This window comes from Athene noctua, chromosome 2 (assembly GCF_965140245.1).
Source record: "Athene noctua chromosome 2, bAthNoc1.hap1.1, whole genome shotgun sequence".
In the NCBI taxonomy this organism is placed as follows: domain Eukaryota; kingdom Metazoa; phylum Chordata; class Aves; order Strigiformes; family Strigidae; genus Athene; species Athene noctua.
The window spans coordinates 56803576-56821816 of NC_134038.1; the positions used below are offsets into that span (position 1 = coordinate 56803576).

An 18241-nucleotide genomic window follows, 5' to 3' on the forward strand; every position below is an offset into this window, starting at 1 on the left:
GTCGCCGGGAGTTGTGTGCGGGAGGCGGCGGGGCAGCCCTGCCCGGCAGGGTCCCCCCCGGAACTACCGCGCCCGCCCTGCCCCGCGCGCGGGAGCGGGCTCCACCGCCCCGCCCGCTCGGCGCTGCGCGTGCGCAGAGCTCCCCGCCGCGGGGGAGGGGCGCAGGGGGGCGGGCCGTCGGCGCACGCGCCTCCCGCCCCGCAGGCCGCTCCCCCCCCCACCGCCCCGTGCCGCGGAGCGAGGCGGCGGCGCCTGCGCGGTGGGGAGCTCGCGCCGCTCCCCGGCCGTCCTTGCGAGCCGGGCGGCGGCGGCGGCGGTGCGGGATGGGGCGCGAGGCGGGGCCCCGCGCCTGAGGCCGAGGCGGAGCCGCTGCGCCGGCGAGCGGGACCCTGACGGTTAGTGCCTGGCGGCCGGGGGGTCTCCGGCCCGGCCCCCGCCGTTCCCGGTGAGGGGCGCGGAAACCGCTTCCGGGCTGGCGGGGAAGGGGAGGGGAGGAGGAGGGGGGGGGGCTGTTTACCGGGCGGTGGGGAGCCGCTCCCGCCCCTCGGGCGCCGCTGGCGGGTGGGGGAGGGGCCGGCCCGAGCCGCCCGGAGGCTGGGGGAGGGGAGGGGCCGCTGGGGACTCCGCCCCCCCTCACCCCGCTCAGGGTCGCTGGCGGCGCCGGCTCGGCAGGCCCGGGCGCTGCTGTACCCCGCCAGGGTGACCCTCTCGGCCTCCCCGGCGGCGGTGTCAGCACCCCCCGGCGGCGGCGGCGCTGGGGACAGGCCACGCGCCCCAGCGGTGACTTGTTCGTCGGGCAGCTGCGGGGGGCGGGCGGCCAATCCGGCCGGGGTGCTTTGCTCGTCCCTCCTGCCCATACGGGAGCGGGCGTCCTGCGCCCCAGGGTGGGCGCCGGGCTCCTCCTGCGCCCGCTTTACTTAAGCGTTTATGCACTTTGGACCGTGCGGGGTTCAGGGTAGCGGAGGCATGGGTTAGAGGTCTGCTGGGCTGCGGGTTAGCTTACTGTGAGGTTTCGCTTTGGGTTTTTATTCATTTACCTTCTTCTAGAGGTCACATCTTAAAGGCCAAAAAAACTCTTACCATTATGGTGATTTTTCTGCATCTGGTGTGTTTAACAGGTTCTAAGGATGCTGTGTTTTCTACCTAATAATGGTGTTCAGAAAGACTGTGTTACCATACCTCATATGTCAGTCCGTGATGTACGAGTAATTAAGCAGATCTTACTTTTAAATGCTGATGTATGTTAAAACAAATGACAATGTCAGCAATCCACATTGATAATTTTAAAGTATCTGTTCATAAGAATGGTGTGGTTTGGATTCCCCCCTCCTTGGTGTCCCTGAGGTTAGTGGTCATCCTTAATGAGGAATAATAATAAAAAATAATAGGCTAAGGCCTTTTTACCAGTTGCATAAACCAGATGGATTTGTGTTAAGTCTTTTGTTCCAGCACAGAAAACCAGCTATAATTGCATTCTTATACCTGTTTCTTATCTGAAAAGTGCTTGAAGTGATTAGCATGCATGTTCAGCATTGCTATAATGCACCCATTCAAGGGTGATGTTAAAGCTCTGTTGGATACAGTGCAGGACGTGAATTTAACAAGCTTAAATTAAAACGAGAGAGAGATCCCTTAGATACGGGTTTTGATGTCAATTGAGGTGTTGTATACAGCTTGTATACGTGATGAACGATGCCACACGGGTTCATTGTAGTTCAGTCCATATGTAATAGAGTTACACAGTTGTTGTGACACATACTCTTGAGGGGCACTTTTCTACAGAGAAGTAAAATTTAAATTTAAAAAGCTTCCAAACTATTGTGGTTTTGAGGGTTTACTACTTCCTGAGTGTTTGAAATTTACTAAACACCCTGCTGTAATGTTCTAGGTAGCTAGGTCGAAAACAGGGTGTTTCTTATGGAGAAGCAGGAAACTTTACATTCCCTGTTCTAGGGATCTCATTTCTAACTTTAAAAAAATAGGTTGTGTTCTTTAGGCTTCCCAGATCTGAAACAGAAGACAGGAATAGCTGCCTCTAATTTTTAATACTCCAGGTGCAACTCTGGCACTATTCTTAGTTAAGATGTATTCAGAGGTGAGAGGACCTGTTTTGTGTTGTTTTGGGTTTTTTTTCCCCTGAAGTAAGGGTTTCACTGTAAAACCCCTGGTGTGCTTGTAGTTATACAGGGAAGAAAGTTTCTTCTGTAGGGTACCTTATTTCTGCTTCTACATGTTCATGTTTATACCGGAATATATTGTCTTGGCGTTAACAATAACTGTGGTTTTGCTTCAGAGCTGCATGGCTTAATTCTGTAGATGTACTTAAAGCAAAACTGATGTGTATATGCACTGTATTTAACACTTTGGCGTTCTGATCTCAGTTGTACCCTTTAGGCACTTCCCTAACATATTTTAGCTGTATTTTCTTACAGAAAAAGTTTGAATGACATTTATCTTCAGTTTATTCTATGTCTTGTATAATCTACTAAAATTTTATCTGAACTAAAGCATCTGATTATTTTGAATCAGTGAGTGATTCACTACCCTTAAAACTAGTCATGGTTTGCCATGTGCCTGCTTAAGTTTTTCACCTGAAGGATTCATCAGCTCTTTCTGCTGTTCACCTGAGACTCATGGACCATAGTTTACAAATTGTTGCTCAAGAAAAAAAACAAAAATCAAATGAGTCCATAGTTGGTCTGGACGTAGCCCGTGGGAGGCTTGCACATGGGCTGCATCCCCAGACATGGTCATGTTTAGAGGTGATTGCTGTCCAAGTAAAAATTACATCTTCTGCCTGCCATGGCCAAAACCACAAAGGTTAGGTTGCAGGTTGATTTTAGAAAAAGGAAGGGTATGACTCCTTTCCTGTCTATACTTATCCTTCCCATCCCAGCCATTGCTCACCTTTTCGTCTTGACATGAGGGAATACAAACTTGGTTGAAGCTGTGGAGGTATAGTAGAATGCAAGAGCCACTGATTTTTGGCAGCAGCAACAGCAAGCCTTCGTCTCTGAAGCTGAATAACAGCAGGGGATCCGGCACTCCCCGCTTCCAGTTTTTCTTTAAGCTGCAGTAGAAAGTGGCGGACTGGTTACTTGGGGCAGCTGCTGGCAAGTGGGGTGGGAAGGGATATATAATTGCCTGGGTAAGGAGTGGTGATCCAGTAAGTAGGCTCATGCAACACTCATCTCAGATATATCCAAAGACATCGTGGTTTATTCTGACCCATTACTAGAAGATAATGTACTAGGAAAAAATATTGTATTTAGGTTTCATCACTAAAGTGCTGTGACAATTTTAAACTAATAGGGAATAATTTGTGAAAAAGATAAATACGCAGTACAGTGGCTTCAGTGGATAATTTATTAAGAAGGTAAAAAACAAAGTTAATGCCTAAACAAAATATGTCTGACTAAAAATATTTGAGAAATATAACTGGGGTCCTTAGTGTTAACTATTAGTTGTGCATTGAAAAAGCAGAGGGCATCTTTTTTTCTTGTCTAATTTATGAATTGAGAGTATGTGTGGGAGATTGAGATCTACCATTTCAAAAAAATGAGATCACAACGTTTAGGAGCAATCAGTTCACTACCTACAAGTAGTATTTCCTTCAGTAAGTAAGTTGTGTTTAATTAGAGAACATAGTTTGGTATTTTTGTGTAGCTTCTGTAATACTAAGTGTACAGATGATGAACATGTCCCGGTTTCTTCCAGAAGCAGCTTGGCATAACATTCTGACAAAAGCGATTATTTAATAAACACAGAACATTATAATAATAAAGAAAAAGTGCTCACCAGTTGCTAAACCAATCATAATAATGTAAATCTGAATATAGTGAGCTGTTTACTAGCAACAAATTAATGTGGTATGTAGCTCAGTTTAAAAAAACATTAGTAGAGAAAATGTTATGTCTAGTTTTAAATAATCAAATTTAGTATTGTCTTCTATGTGCAGAATTAAATCATCCAGTTGTTCTGATATAATAGTAATTGAAGAGTGTGATTAAGTGGCTTCATCCTCATTGGTGCACCCTTAATTGTTAATAGTTTGTCATCTGTCCATTTGTTTTAAGAGCTGTGAAGATAGGTAGAAATCTAAACCTTAATCAATCAGTGCAACTATAAAATTTCTTTAAAAGGTTGACAATCCTTGGTGTTACAGGTTAATTTATGGGATGACCTTGTAGGCAATCCCTGGCTTGCTTCCATCCAGGCTACTGTCTTTCCTGGAGGAAGCAGGGAATGGCTTAATGATTCTTGCCAGCCACAGCTCGAAGCACAGCGCTAGGGAAGACCTTGCCTAAGTGTGCAGAGATGCAGTGTTTTAGCTTCTGGGGGAATAATGCTTTTTCATAGGAGTAGGTGCTGCCCTCTACTTCAGTGCAGTGGAAGGGGCAGCTTTGCAACTGGTAGGAGCAGGTTTCTCTTTTCCACACTGCCTTCTTCATTCTCCTTCTTGCTCACAAGGAACTGAGCTTTTTTAGACTGGCTATTTTGGTCTCTGGAGGCACACAAGGGAAGAAAGGGATGAGTGAGTGATGGCTGCTTGCGTGAGGTGGGAAGGGGCCAGATGGCTGCTGTAGGGGAAGAGCGAGAAGCAAGTGCTCGGTGGTAAGGTTTGATATTCCAAATCAGAATGCAAGTTTGGACCAAACTGAAAATTATTTTAAGGAAAATAATTTTTGTTTCAGGTTGGTTGTTTTGTACATTTGCTAGCAGTAAGTAGCTCTTCCCTCAAGTCAATTCATATAGTTCTGCATAGAAAAAATTATTTTTGTTTCATTTTTGTCCTCTGTAATATGAACATTTCACATTTCTATGCTCTAGCTTAAGTCAGCACAATAAGTTAACTTCCTGGTTTACAGTTTCATTAGGACCCCTGGGCTTTTGTATTATGCGTAATTATGGAGCTTTGTACTAGAGGACAGACATCTGGCAGAAAGGGACTCTTGGGACTGAACATAGATTTCTGCTACTACCAGCACTTTGGCTGGATACGTGGGTTTTAAAAACACAATGTATGATGATAATACTTTTACCCTGACACTTGTGGAAAAAGAGCTATCACAGGGACAAAAATTGCAGCTTCCCTTTTTCACAAAAAATTTAATAATTCTGCAAGAACATCACTTCTTTTTAAAGCCATGCCAAACTTTTTAAAATAGTTACACCTAAGAGTCAGAAGCTATAATTTTAATGGTTTTTTCTATTAAAAACTTATGTGAAATTTAACATTTAATTTACCCTGGTAATTAGTCTTATTGCTACTTTAACATTTCTAGAGTGTCTGCGTGTGGTTTTTAAAATGAGCATCACCAGTCAAGGTGCAGAATTTTTTTGGATGTATTGGTGAAAATACATTTTTACTGATCTTTATTATCATGAGTTACGTTGACTGATAAGTGTAAATTCTAAAGCTAAACATGCCAGCAATGAAACTCTCATTTCATGATATTAATAGTGTTTTTCTGTCATGTTACATGGGGAGTCCATAATTCTGGGTTATTGTTTTTCTCTGTCGAATACACGTCTTCCACATACTTAATATTGATTGTATTAATTTAATATTACCTCATGTAAGATAATCAAAATGGCACATATTTTACTATATTTGTAATAATTTAACTCCAGTAGGTTTTTATATTGTGAACAAAGTGGTATATAAAAGCATAATGCTAATCTATACAAAGTCTTAAAATATCCGTTTTTTAATTGGATTTGAACAAAAGTATCATCTGACACCCTCTTTAATTTTCAATTGTGGTGTCTTCAAAGGAGATGCTGTTCTTTTAAGATAGCCTAAAGAGCTTTTCATATCTGGTGGAATTTTTTTAATTGATTGAATGGACTGAAAATATAAGAGCTTGGGGAAAAAAGCAAACCAACTGATGAATAGATTTACCCAGAAACTCCTTGGATTATTTCAGTCTAGTGGTTTTAGCTTTTCTTGTTCTTTAGATGTTTTAATCTTTACAAATTCTGTAAGTTTTCTTTGTGCTGGCCGCTTTCAAGCTAATCTTAGGTGCAGAGATCTTTCACAGGGTCGTGCTTCTGAAGTTTTAATCCTGGAATTTGGAGTTGCAGTTCTCCAAAACTTATGTAACTCATACCACTGGTGATCAGGTGGGTTTTTATCAGTCAGCTTTTGAAAAGGATTTCAAAAGTTATTGGAGAAAATGAAATGCAACTTTCCAGCTGAAAGAGGAAGTGATGAATATATGGAGTTCTTACTTTGTTGTCTGGATGGTTCAGTAAATTCATGTGGCTGACATACCAAGATGTAGATTCAAAGCCAAGTTCCTTGACAAAGATAATTAAGAAGAAATAATGTTCTGTCAATGACTATCACAAATGTATCTTGGAATATGCCAAAATCTGTATACCCTACCAAAAAACAATGGGGAAGTTGTAATTGCCTGCAGCGCTCCTTTTGTGTGCTATGATTTTATTATATTTCTTTTATTATAAAACTGGCTTACAGTTTTGTGTTATGGTTGGCTGCTTTTGGTTGCTAGTTCTTTATAAATCCTTTTGTAAGTTTTTAATATGCTATTTCAGTCAGACTTTGAAGATATCTAAAAGATGAAAAAAGAATGTCACAGAAATTTACAATGAGTGTGTCTCATTAGAACAGTCAGTTACAGACGCATATTTTCAATGGGTAATTACATTTGGTGGGTTTTAGTACTTAAGAGTGAGGATTTCTCCACTCTTAAAAATGCTTTATACTAATGGAGGCAGTTTATTTTCTTTTTGGAGCAGGGGGGGAGGACAATGGCAATATTTTGTCTTATGTGTACTAGGGCTTCCATTAAACTACCTACACTAGTTTTATTTAAAACAGCATGACTTTTCTTGTGTAGGCAAGGCTACACAACAGATTTGGGAATGGCAGTCAGAACTTGTTTGGTCCTGTGCTATCAGATACTGAACTTTTTTGCCAGCTGTGAAGTGTATGTATTTTTGGTGTCTATTTGTGTTACTATTCAGTTCATTTTTATTATATTTGGCAAGTAAATTGAAAACAGCAATCAGTGTGTATTTCATAAGGTATGGGGGTTTTTGTGATACTCTGAAGCCATAGGCTTGCCAAAACTTACTGCAGTAGGTGCCACAGACTGAGCTGAAGCTTGTTTTAGAAAATGTATGTGAATTTAATTTTAAATTCTCAGGATGTTTATACATTTTTCCAGAAAGCTGGTATTTCATGTAAGTTTTCTTGCAAAGCTGTTTGGCTCTGTAAATTGGCATAGAAGACAAATACTGTGAACTCGTGGGTTTTGCTGCTGTTTCAGTAATGGGTAATTTAAGCGATCAGTGTTCCCCATTGTTACCTCTGAAGAAGCCTTTGCTGGCTGTGGAGGCAGAATCCTGCTTCATAGCCCTTTGTTGCAGAGAAGAGCCCCAGAGGCAGCTGCTGCCCCAAGCTGGGTGGTGCCGCACCTTGCCTTGGATGTATTTACGAATATTTTCAGTGTTCACACACATGACATTTTGCAACATCTCATCCCTGGAGGTGGTGGTGTTAATCGTAATTAATAATCTACCGGATTTATAAATATTTAAATTGACTTTCCCCTTGGCTATTGAGTGAATCTGGGGCAGAGGTGGAAAACACAATTTGTTAATCCTAACTCTACATATGGTACTAAAAAAAATAACTAAAAATTTAGACATTTACAGAAAGCTAAATACTTCCTGTGGTCTTGATGAAGAGCTGTCATTGGCATCGATGGGAATATGTCTGAAAAAAGGAGATTATATAGTCCCCGTGTGTAAACTTACATACCATGGTAAAAAAGAAGAAAAAAGATCATTTTCTTCTACATATAGCATGAATTTGACAGACATCAGCATCTATTCCAGCAGGTTGCACTGCTATAGATGTAACATGGATCAATAAAACTATTATTTTCTTGGCACAGCTCAAACCAGATCTCCAAATGAAATAAGCTACATCAGAAAAAAAAAATCTTTTGGTGGGTAAAACTGCATGTACAATAAGGCTTTTCTAAAAACTGCTGTACTGGGAGCATAGAAACATTATACTCCTGTGCATTATAGTTAAGTTGGGAAAACGTTTACATGCAAACCAATCTCCAGTTGATTTTACTCAGTATGGGCCTAATAAAACAACTCGTGAAGGCAGAAGAGGAGACTTGCCTTTCACTTCAGTTTCTAGGTCAGTAGCCACTGATGTAAGCTTGATAATATACAGGATTCTTTAAGCCAAAAACAAAGGTGCTGTGGATAGACATAGTTATCAAATAATCACTAAAACAATCAGGAGATAGACATAGTTATTAAACAATCACTAAAAATAATCAGAGAAGCTGTTACATAAACAGTTTTTCTAGATCCAAAGTCTTTCTGCTGTTACAGTAGAATGGGTTTTATCTCAACTATTATAGTTCTGTTTTAATTTGATATTCACTTGAAGTTGGGTATAGTTTGCCTGTGTTACACTGGAACATGCTGGGTTTTAAACATGAAAAAAAATCATACATGGAAACTGATCGTCTGTGTCGTGTATCACACACTATGAGAGATCCAAGCAAAGCTGCTGTTAGTTTCTCCTTATGTTAGGGAGTTGTCAGCTCAAGTGACAGCCTATAATTTATAGATCTCTTCATCTGTGTTCAATACATGGTGGCAAAAATTCAATGTAAAGCACAAGAAACTTAATTTTCAGTTTTAACCCTAAAGGTTTGTGTGTCATTAATATATTCTGGGAATAATAAGGCCTTATAATTGAATATTCTTTGCGTTTGGTAAACTAGACCATTAATGCTGACTTCCCAGTTTAAGGATTACGAAGCAACTTCTGTAAAATTAACTTAATGCTGTTTGAAAATTCTATGAATAAAATAATGATCACAATTCAGTGAAGAAGCATGGTACTTCTAATTGATTTTTTACATCCAGTCTAAAAGATAGCATCTCAGTAATGGATTAAAACACGACACTGTGTGGATTCAGCATGCAGTCCTTTGTGCAGCATGTGTGCTCTTTCTCATTTCCTCTATGTATTAAACAGGTTTATGCAGCTGACATGTAGCTAGGCTTCATCTGTGCTGAACTCAGTGTGCTTGTAGGTGTAGCACGTGGCTTTTAAAGGACAAACCAGCAGACACAAGTTAAGCGATCTTTGTAGGGGGGCATATCTGTTCTGGTTTTGTTGTAATTGGCATGGATAATAAAGGTGATGATAATACAGCAGCATCGGTGTCTGCCTGTACGTGTCAACTGATTATGTTCCCAAGATTTCCATAGAGCTTGAAACTCTACCTGCTGGCAAGAGCCTCATGATGTGTTACACCATCTCTGCTGCTGCTGTTTCTTTTGCCAGGTGAATGATTGCTGTTAAGAAATGCCAGTGTGTTATATTACACATTTCTTGTCTGTAGGCATGTCCCAGATTTGTTATGAATGTTAAATCCAAAGCAAAGTGTCTTTAATATTTGCTGTTTACCCTTGTCATTTCTAGTATTTTAGCATGTATTAGCTAATTCACTCTTTAAAAAAAGAAAAAAAAATCAAACACAAAAAAACAAAACTAGGCTATATATAGCCTTAGATTTTTTCAGTCGGGCTATGGAGCTGAGTGTGCAGAGCTCTGGAAAACTAGATTCCGTTCTCTGTTGTGTGATCTGTCATGGTTAGTCTGTAGATGTTTTTGAAGAATAACAAATGCTTAAAACTCCCGTAAAATATTTGATGCCAAATCTGTTGGTTTCTCTTCTGCTTCATTTTATCTTTTTTTCACACTTGATGATTAGGACTTGCTTTTTTAACAGCATTTGTAGCTCAGCTGGTCAGGGTTTTGTGGTGGTTTTTTTTAACTGACTCCACTGAATGTACAGCTGTTCTCAAGTTGGCTGAGGTCAGGTACTGGAGTGTGACTGAACAGTGTCGTAGTTGAGATCTTTGATAAGGGGAATTGGTCATTAAGTAATAAACCCAGCCCAGGAACTGATAAAAGTATAAAAATTAGTCTTGATTTTCTAGATCGTCAATTGCTGTACATCATGCTGCAGACTTTTGGTGACTAGGGATTAGACAACTCTTCGAAAGACTTGTCAGAAAACCCAAATTGTATAAAGCTCACATATAGTCCTGAGGGCAATCAAAACCTGAAGTGATACTATGTTTGTAGCGATTGTTAAAAAAGTAAACTGCACACCTTTTATTGCATTTTCCCTTCTTCTGTTAATTGGTAAAAGTAATAAAACTTTGCTCTGTTTTACAAGAGTTAGTGCTGGCACAAGTGGGAATTTGGAGAGGTGGACGGGAGAAAAGGGACAAGGTTGTCACACCAGAAATAATTCTAAAGCCAGTATAAGCCATAGTGGGTATTATGTATGTTGTGCAATGTGACATTTTTCAGAAGTATAGAAGGGTTTGATACATTTGCAGGACACTTCAGATTATTCAACTCAGCTCTCTGTAGTTCTGTCCTTACCAAAAGTTACCACATTTTCATTTGGGCTGAAAAATTGGGTTTCTTAGGCTGGTATTTAAGAATTTAAACAAAAAGCACTAACCAAATCCTTCAGACTGTTTCTGAGCATTGAGCTAGCAGGGACAAATATATCTTTGCTGTAATAAAAAATATTTTGACAGGCAAACCTTTTTAATGTTATTTGTAATTTAGAGGGAAAATCTAAATTTCGCTGGAGAAGACCTCTCAGATTTCCTTGCTTATGTGTGGATGGTAATTTTCAGAAACCTTAATTAGAACTGAGTGTCACAGAAATAGAAGGTGGGAAAGGAAAGCTGGGAAACAGCAGCCAAAAGGTGAGATGAGGCGCTGGGTGTGGAGAAGAGGAATGGCGAAACTGAAGTTGCACAGGTCTAGGTGCTGAACACCTGTGTGGTGAGGAGGAGGTTGTGAGAGAGGTGAGGAACAGTCTTGGTGGTGGAGGAACTGGACTGCAGGAGAGGGGAATGAAGAAGCTAATGGAGAGGGACTAAGGCTGAGAAGCAGTGGGACTAGACCATGGAGCAGGGAACCAGTGTACCAGGCTGGAGTACAGTTACTGGAGGAATTGGTGTTGGGTTACTTTGTGGTGACAAGACCATGTCAACCAGGAGCAGGATTTCACAGGGGTAAGACTAGAGAATCCCGAACAGCGGACTAGCACTTTCCCAAGAAGTTTGAAGAGGGGGAAATTACAATCTGGTTGGGCAGTAGCAGTTGCAATGCAGGTAGCTGATTAGTCAAGATACTCCTGCAAAAGTCTGGCCTGGTTATGGTGCCCATCTGCATCATGGTGCGGAGTCCACACCTTCTGCTTGTCACTCTTACATGTGATGTAAAACAATTAAACAGCAGTCTTTCCAGCTGTTAGCTGCCCAGTTATTTCCAAGATTTGAAATGTAACAAAAAGATTTGTGCCTAGGCTTTTCTCCTAGACTATCTGCTTTAGCTTGCTCTGGAACAGACAGCAGGGTAATGGCTTTAAACTGCAAGAGGGTACATTTAGATCAGGTATAAAGAAGAAATTCTTTGTGGTGAAGCACTGGGACAGGTTGCCCAGAGAAGCTGTGGATGCCCCCTTTGTGGAAGTGTTCAAGGCCAGGTTGGATGGTCTGGTGGAAGGTGTTCCCTGCCCATGGCAGGGGGTTGGAACCAGATGATCATTAAGGTCCCTTCCAACCCAAACCGTTCTGTGATTCTATGTAAATTGTCACAGCATGCCTCACCAGGGAAATATAATAGGATGTTATGGCAGGTGGTGTGACAGCATAGCCAGTGCAGGAGACAGAGTCATGGGACAGGGGCTTTTCCTCTGGGATTATGGTTGATCTCTTTTCACATGTGCTTTCTCTGGAGCAAAACACTTGACTCTCTCCAGGGGATCCAAATTTTGTTTTCCCCAAGGTGTCTATTGGGAGCAGCCTGTGAATTGCATCCTGATACAGCTCTACAGAATTTTTAGACTAGAGGCTGTGATAGTGCTGTCCCTGAAGTGTGAACCAAACTGGAAAGCATATGCTACCACATACCTGGAGATTTTATCTTCATGTGATTATGAGACTTTATCATAATGTGATTAGAAACCTTGTTTCTAATATTTCTAAAATGTTTAGGACATTATTTATTCATTTATTTATTTATTTTAAAGTTGGCTCTCTACTGAATGGATTAATGAAGAGATGGAATATCCTCAATAATAGGGAGTAACCTGGATACTGCTACGTATTCTGAATATGAGCTGGCTCCTTCAACAGTCCACTCAAATATGGATGTGGTCTCTGATTTTTGAGAGCTAAGAAGTTTTATGTGTTTGTGTATCACTGCTTCTGAGCTGGTATGAACTCTCAGAGGAGATCTTGAAATACTTTGAATGGTACTGTAATTGTGGCAGACTTTATCCACCTACAGGTAAATGAGAGAACACACAAACCTGTTTGTTACTTTTAGAGCTGATCTGATGCTGTCATTATTTTTGAAAAATATACAGTTTGCACATATGGGACTGGAATTGTGTGATTACACACTCTCCTTTAAAGTAAATTTTCTAGCATTCTCATAGCATCACACATTCTGTAAAGTAATCTTAGGTTTAGGAGCTGAATGTTGCTAAGCAATCTGTATTTTATTCTCTTTATTAAAAAAAATTTGTGAAGACCCTTCTTGAAGCTTTAATTCTTGCCAGTTATGAAGAGTGCATGACTCACAAGGGAGTTACTTAATGCCATGTTTATGTGATTACTTGTGACTTGTGAAATTTTAAACTTGCTTTACCTGTCTATGTGAAGCACTTCGCTTTTCTTTCTCCTTTCATGGCCATGTTGCCTTATTAAAGAAAGGAAAGGGCACTGTTTATGTACCTGAGTACTGCTTGTTAAGTAAAATAGATGGCCTCTGATGTCATTTTGCTATTGAACTGCATGGCAGCATTTCAGTCTTAAGTGTTTGAGTGAAAGCAGTGTTTTGTATTAAGCTTTTCAGTATGTTGTAAAAAAGCATCTTTTTATTTCAAAACACAGCTTAAAATGTTGTGTTTTATTGCAGTAATAAAACCTCAGAACAATTTGAGTAAAACATAAATGGTTTATTAGCTTTAAGCTAATAAAAACCTTGTTCTTTGCCAAAGCCGTTGCTGTAGCTGACAACCATCAATAGTTACAAGATGATTAAATGGAGATGTATTTAACAGCATCCTCTACTCTTGGAAGGACCGTGGTTTTAATGGCCTCCCACACTTTGCAGTAGGCTGAGCAAGATTCAGAACTTAAACGTATCTCAGACATTGCATAGTCTTGGTAAATAACTTCTAACTCTGTCTTCTCATCTCCAAGTCATCTTTTGCAACCATCTCAGCAGTTGTAGGGGTACCACTCATAGTTTCTGAAGTGCTTTGACATGCTTAGACCATGAGTGATAGTTTTTATTCTTTCCTTTTATGGTTCATTACTTTCCAAAATGGAGCTATGCATGTTACTAGGATAGTTTTTGTCCAAAAGCAGTGTGCTTCATTTCTTTGAGTAACGTCAGTTTCTTCACATATGTCCAGATCTTTTGGACTGAAGGCCTATGATGGTGAGGCACTGCTGTGTTCTGGGTCTTGCTTTTGGGTAGTTATGATAGAGCAGGTTCTGGTAGCTGAGTGAATGTTCCCACTCTGCCTCTTTTCTTTGATTACTGACTTCTTGGGATTATTTTCAGTGTAACACCCTGATTTTCAGAGTGTGTCTGTTCGTGACAAAATGGGATGACCTGGGGACACCCACCATGCTTCAGATGTGGTCTTACATAATTGCTTGTTGTGGAAAAATTCTCCATGTCATTCATTCCGCCCAATAGCTTTACAAAATAATGTCTGTGCATGCAATCACCTGTTCTAATTTGCTTCTGCTGTTGCAATTGGTTACAAGGCACAAAGTCACAGTACAGACTCAGTGCAAAACAGAAATAATGGAGCCTTCTGTACTGAATGAAAGAGCTGTGAGTTTGGTCTTTCAGACTGCCTCTCTTTAATGTGTTTGTGCAGACTTAGATGACGCACTGTAATAAGTGAGAGCTATTACAGTTGGCTGTCTTGTCTCTCTGTCTTCACTTTTCTATGTCTTTTCCAAACCTCAGCTGTTTAATACTAATTTTTACTTACTAGCTATGTAGCTCAGGCTGGTTTTTTTAGGAGAGAGTTACTTTCAAAAATTAGGCTAGGAAAAACATACTATTTTGCCCATGCAGGCATCTCCCTTCCTCTCCCCAACCCACCTTCCTGTGCTTGTACAATCTTGAAAGGTGATGGTGACGTGATGGCTAGGAGTTTTTGTGTTAAGGACTTACCTTTTGCTTTCCATCTTTAAAATCTCTTTAAATTTAGTCTTTCCTTAGGGAATAGAGGAAAGGTGACAATTCCGCACATGTTCAGTGAAGGCTGTTTGTTTTTGACACTCAGTTATTCTGAAGGTTCAACTCCATGTTGAGCAGGAAGATGGTTCAAGATGGTTCAGCTGCATTTTGGGAAGAGTAGCTAAGTCTGAGGAGGAGCTTGAACCTGTGAGAAGCGCTCTGATGCTGTCACATAACAGCCTTCATGGGTCCTGTGGAAGAAGAATCAAATGTCAAGTGAATGAGAACTGGTGGGAGTCAAGGAGCCTGCTGTTGGTAGGGAAGTAAGGAGATGCAAGGGGGATGACTTCTTGTGATACTAGGGAGAGACAAAGAAGACAGTAAGAAGATAACTTCTTGTGATACTAGAGAGAGACTGAGTGCCAGTGTGAGAAATGGGGACAAGGTGAGATAGATAATTGTGCAACAGAGAAGAACATCCAGGAGGAAACAGGAACTGATAACTAGTCAGAAGAAACAGAGGAAGAAGAGGAATAACTATCTGCAAGGAAGCGGTGTGCAGCAGGAACTGACTGAATAAAAAACAAGGGGAGAGGAAAGTGGGAGACTGAGCTTGGGTTACAGAGACCAAAGCAGATGAAGAACATGTTGTGTGTGATATACTGAGGGTGAAAAAGAAATCAATCAAGACAGGAACCATGGGAGTACTGGCATTGGGTGATAAAGACATCAAAGCCTGAAGTTACAGGGAAAATACTAAGGATGAAGTAAAATCTGGGGAGATGAAGCTGTGTGTGCAGTATCACAAAACAGACCTGCCCAAAGAGGGAGGTTGCATTCCTGTCATCATGGTTCTGCCACTCTGCTACTTTCCATCTTTAACGCTTGTTGAGCTCTTCTATGAGCCAGCTCAGCAGCAGAAGCCTGATGGAGCAGCTAGCAGATTGAATCATCTCACAAAGGGGTCTTGGAAGAGCAAAGAACTGGAACTGGGGATGTTAATGGGGGTAGTAGTATGGCCTTCCCCATGTGGCAGCAGCAAGGTGAAGAGAAGCAATTTGAAGGAAGATGCTGCTGCAGGGGAGAGGCAGGACTGAAGCAGTAACAGATTGGGAAGAAAGGGTCAAGTCTGAGAAGGAGAAGCTGGCAGAATAATCAGCCTGTTAGAAATGTTCCTTCTCAAAATGCTGAAAGGATCCATGATTTTTTCAGTCTCACTATTTCTGTCAGCAAAAATTTGTAAAAGCTGGAGGAAGGGTACAGATCTGTATGGCCAATTAACATTACCATCCATTAGTAAAAGTGGAAGAGGTTTTTGCAGTAGGCCTAAAGGCTCTGATTCTGCTGATAATTCTTGATATAATTTGAGCATTGTGGAATTTCCCCCTTATTTAAAGGCCTAGGAAATTACACATGTAGGAAAGGAATGCTTTCTTAAAGCTGTAAAATAATATGAAATGGAAGTGCAGTCTTAATTTGTTGCATTTACAAATATGCACCATTATGTTTATTTTTAGTCAGTGTCTCTGCTTCAGCCAGAATAAAGAATGAACAGTATTAAAAGACCTCATGAATATTTTGTTCCTCATCATAATTCTGTGTGTTACTCTGTGCCCTATTCTAATTCTGATCTGTTCATTTCCATAAGCACTCTGAGTGATCTGCTGTAGTGAGATACTTTGTTTCATACACACATTAAAATTATCCCTGTTCTGCATACAGAGAACTGAAGGATGAGAGTTAAAAAAACAACCAAACCCCAAACCAAAACCAACAACCCTCCCCAGAACCCACTTAGCTGAACACATTTATAATTATTAACCTGGCAAAACACAATTCCATGTTATGTTTTTCTGTATTCTACCAACTGTAAATGAGACCCCGGGAGTTGAATAACCCTGCCGAGGAGTGTTGTGGAACATACGGAGTAAATCAGGCTTCATCCCAGGACCTCTGCTGGTTCCAGAGGCAAAGCAATGTGTGTCCTTATTTTCCAAGGTTGTGGTGATGTGCCTTTGCAATGACGTTGTCCTTTCCCTCTGTGCACTTGCCCACTCTAAACATGGACTGACTTGTAGGTGTGGTCCATCCTGTTCCTTAAAAAAATTATATGTAACACTTCTAATTTCATACCATGAGTTACTGCTGAAATACTGTCTGTTGTTTAGCAGCTTTTTATGGGGTGTTTTGGGTTCTCCTTTTTGGGGTGGGGTGGAGGGGTTGGTGGATGATACTAACAGGTGCTGTGCAGGAATTTTTCAGATCCTTCTGGTACTCAGATGAGATGCAACAGTATAGCCAGTCTGTGTCATTGGTAATATTGAAAATGCTTACATAAGTGGAAGTGTTGACCTTTTTTGATATCTGCAAGTCTGAAGCTTTAGATACCTGCACATTTCTCCTAAAATATCTTGTTTGAGCATGCCATTTACTTGTTTAAACACAATATCAAATTAGCATGGCAGCGGAGTGTTTGATATCCATTCAAAATATAACAAAACCCAACAAGCCTGACAAAAAAAAAAAGGCTGTCTCATGTTAATGCTGTTATGCTGTTCTCTTTTAAGGAGGCTTTCTGCTTTGGCATAAGAAGTTATAGTCTGGTTTGTATGATGTATCAGGAGTTCCTGCTTAGCCAGTATGTATCGTTTATTTCCTTGAATAAGAATTTACAAAATACTGGGTAATTTATGACTGTTTGCCTAACTTAGCAAAGGGTTGAGTACTTTCTTCTTAATTATGATCTATACATCAGCATTCAATAGCAGGAATACCAGAGGTGACTTCAGAGTCCAAAGGCTAGTGCAGAAGCTGTAGCTATTATATCTGGATATACTCTTGTCATAACTGAAATACTCATGGAAATAGGTTTAATATGGCTTTTGTGTGTAATCTTACAACATGTTTTAATTCTGGTTTTTTTTGAGGTTGTGGCTACGCAGCCACCTTGACCAGTAAGTCTGCAGAGAAAGGCACCTTCCCCCAACTCTCAGCCTTACTTGTGCTTGCCCTGGCACTTACATGGCTGCATAGAGAGCCAGGCTGTGGAACTGATGTAGCTTTTAAAAAAAAAACCACTACTTTTTTCATTTTCCAATAGATCAGTTTCCTTTCAGCAGCAACACAGCAGCATAGATTTAAGTTGGATTAAAGTTAGCATGTAATCATGACTTCACCTGTCATCGAAGTAAGCCAGGAGTGTGGAAAATAGATTTTTCTTTTTCTGGCGTTTGCTCTATTTCTGGTTTTATTTTATTCCTTGAAAGAAGGGCTCATCTGAGGGTGACCATTTGGACACAAGAGGCCAAATTCTGCAGAGTGGACTCTAGAATTATGATGTCCCATACAACATATCTGTTCTGTGGAATTTTCTGAAATTTATCTGTGCTAGGAAGAGATTTTTGCTTACAAGTTCCACTGCTGTGAATTTGTTTTGGCTTTCTTCAGCAATTTTCATATTAGCTTTTATTTGGCCATAACTCTCAAGCAAGCAACATACCAGCATCTGTATGCAGATGACCTGATACAGCCTCTTCGAATTTTATGTTTTTGTTGTATACCACAAAAACTTATTCTTTTTCTACCATCTTTAATTTGTGTTAGTATAATTAGAAGATGGATTTGCTTTAACTCTTTATTTTTTTCTTCCTTCTTATTGCAACAGGCTAGGCAAGTGCTTATTTGCATCTATAAAATATGCTTGGGAAAGATGAAAATCATCTTTGCCTTAAGTGCAGTGCTCACAAACACTCTGAGCTTCCAGACAAATCTATTTTATGTCAAAAAATTAAAGTTAGCTAACTATTCTGTAGTAAATATTACCAATCAGTATGCAAGCTGCCTGTGAAATTTGTAAGAATTATTTCAAATGTTAACATTATATCTTAAATATAAGAATATTTTTGATATTTTATAAAGTATAAATGGCTA

The 18241-nt window shown here is 40.4% G+C and overlaps 1 protein-coding gene across 2 annotated transcripts in view; it reads left to right on the top strand.

Annotated features, from left to right (window-relative positions):
• The first annotated feature begins 237 nt into the window (after positions 1–237).
• The window catches only part of RALBP1 (ralA binding protein 1), a 35168-nt gene continuing 17164 nt past the window's right edge, over positions 238–18241 (top strand). The window contains exon 1 of one of the 2 annotated variants that reach the window (XM_074899213.1): positions 238–445. The gene's annotated coding sequence lies outside the window, so the exon portion shown is untranslated. The remainder of the gene's footprint in view (positions 446–18241) is intronic. The other variant, XM_074899212.1, reaches the window with a different exon arrangement.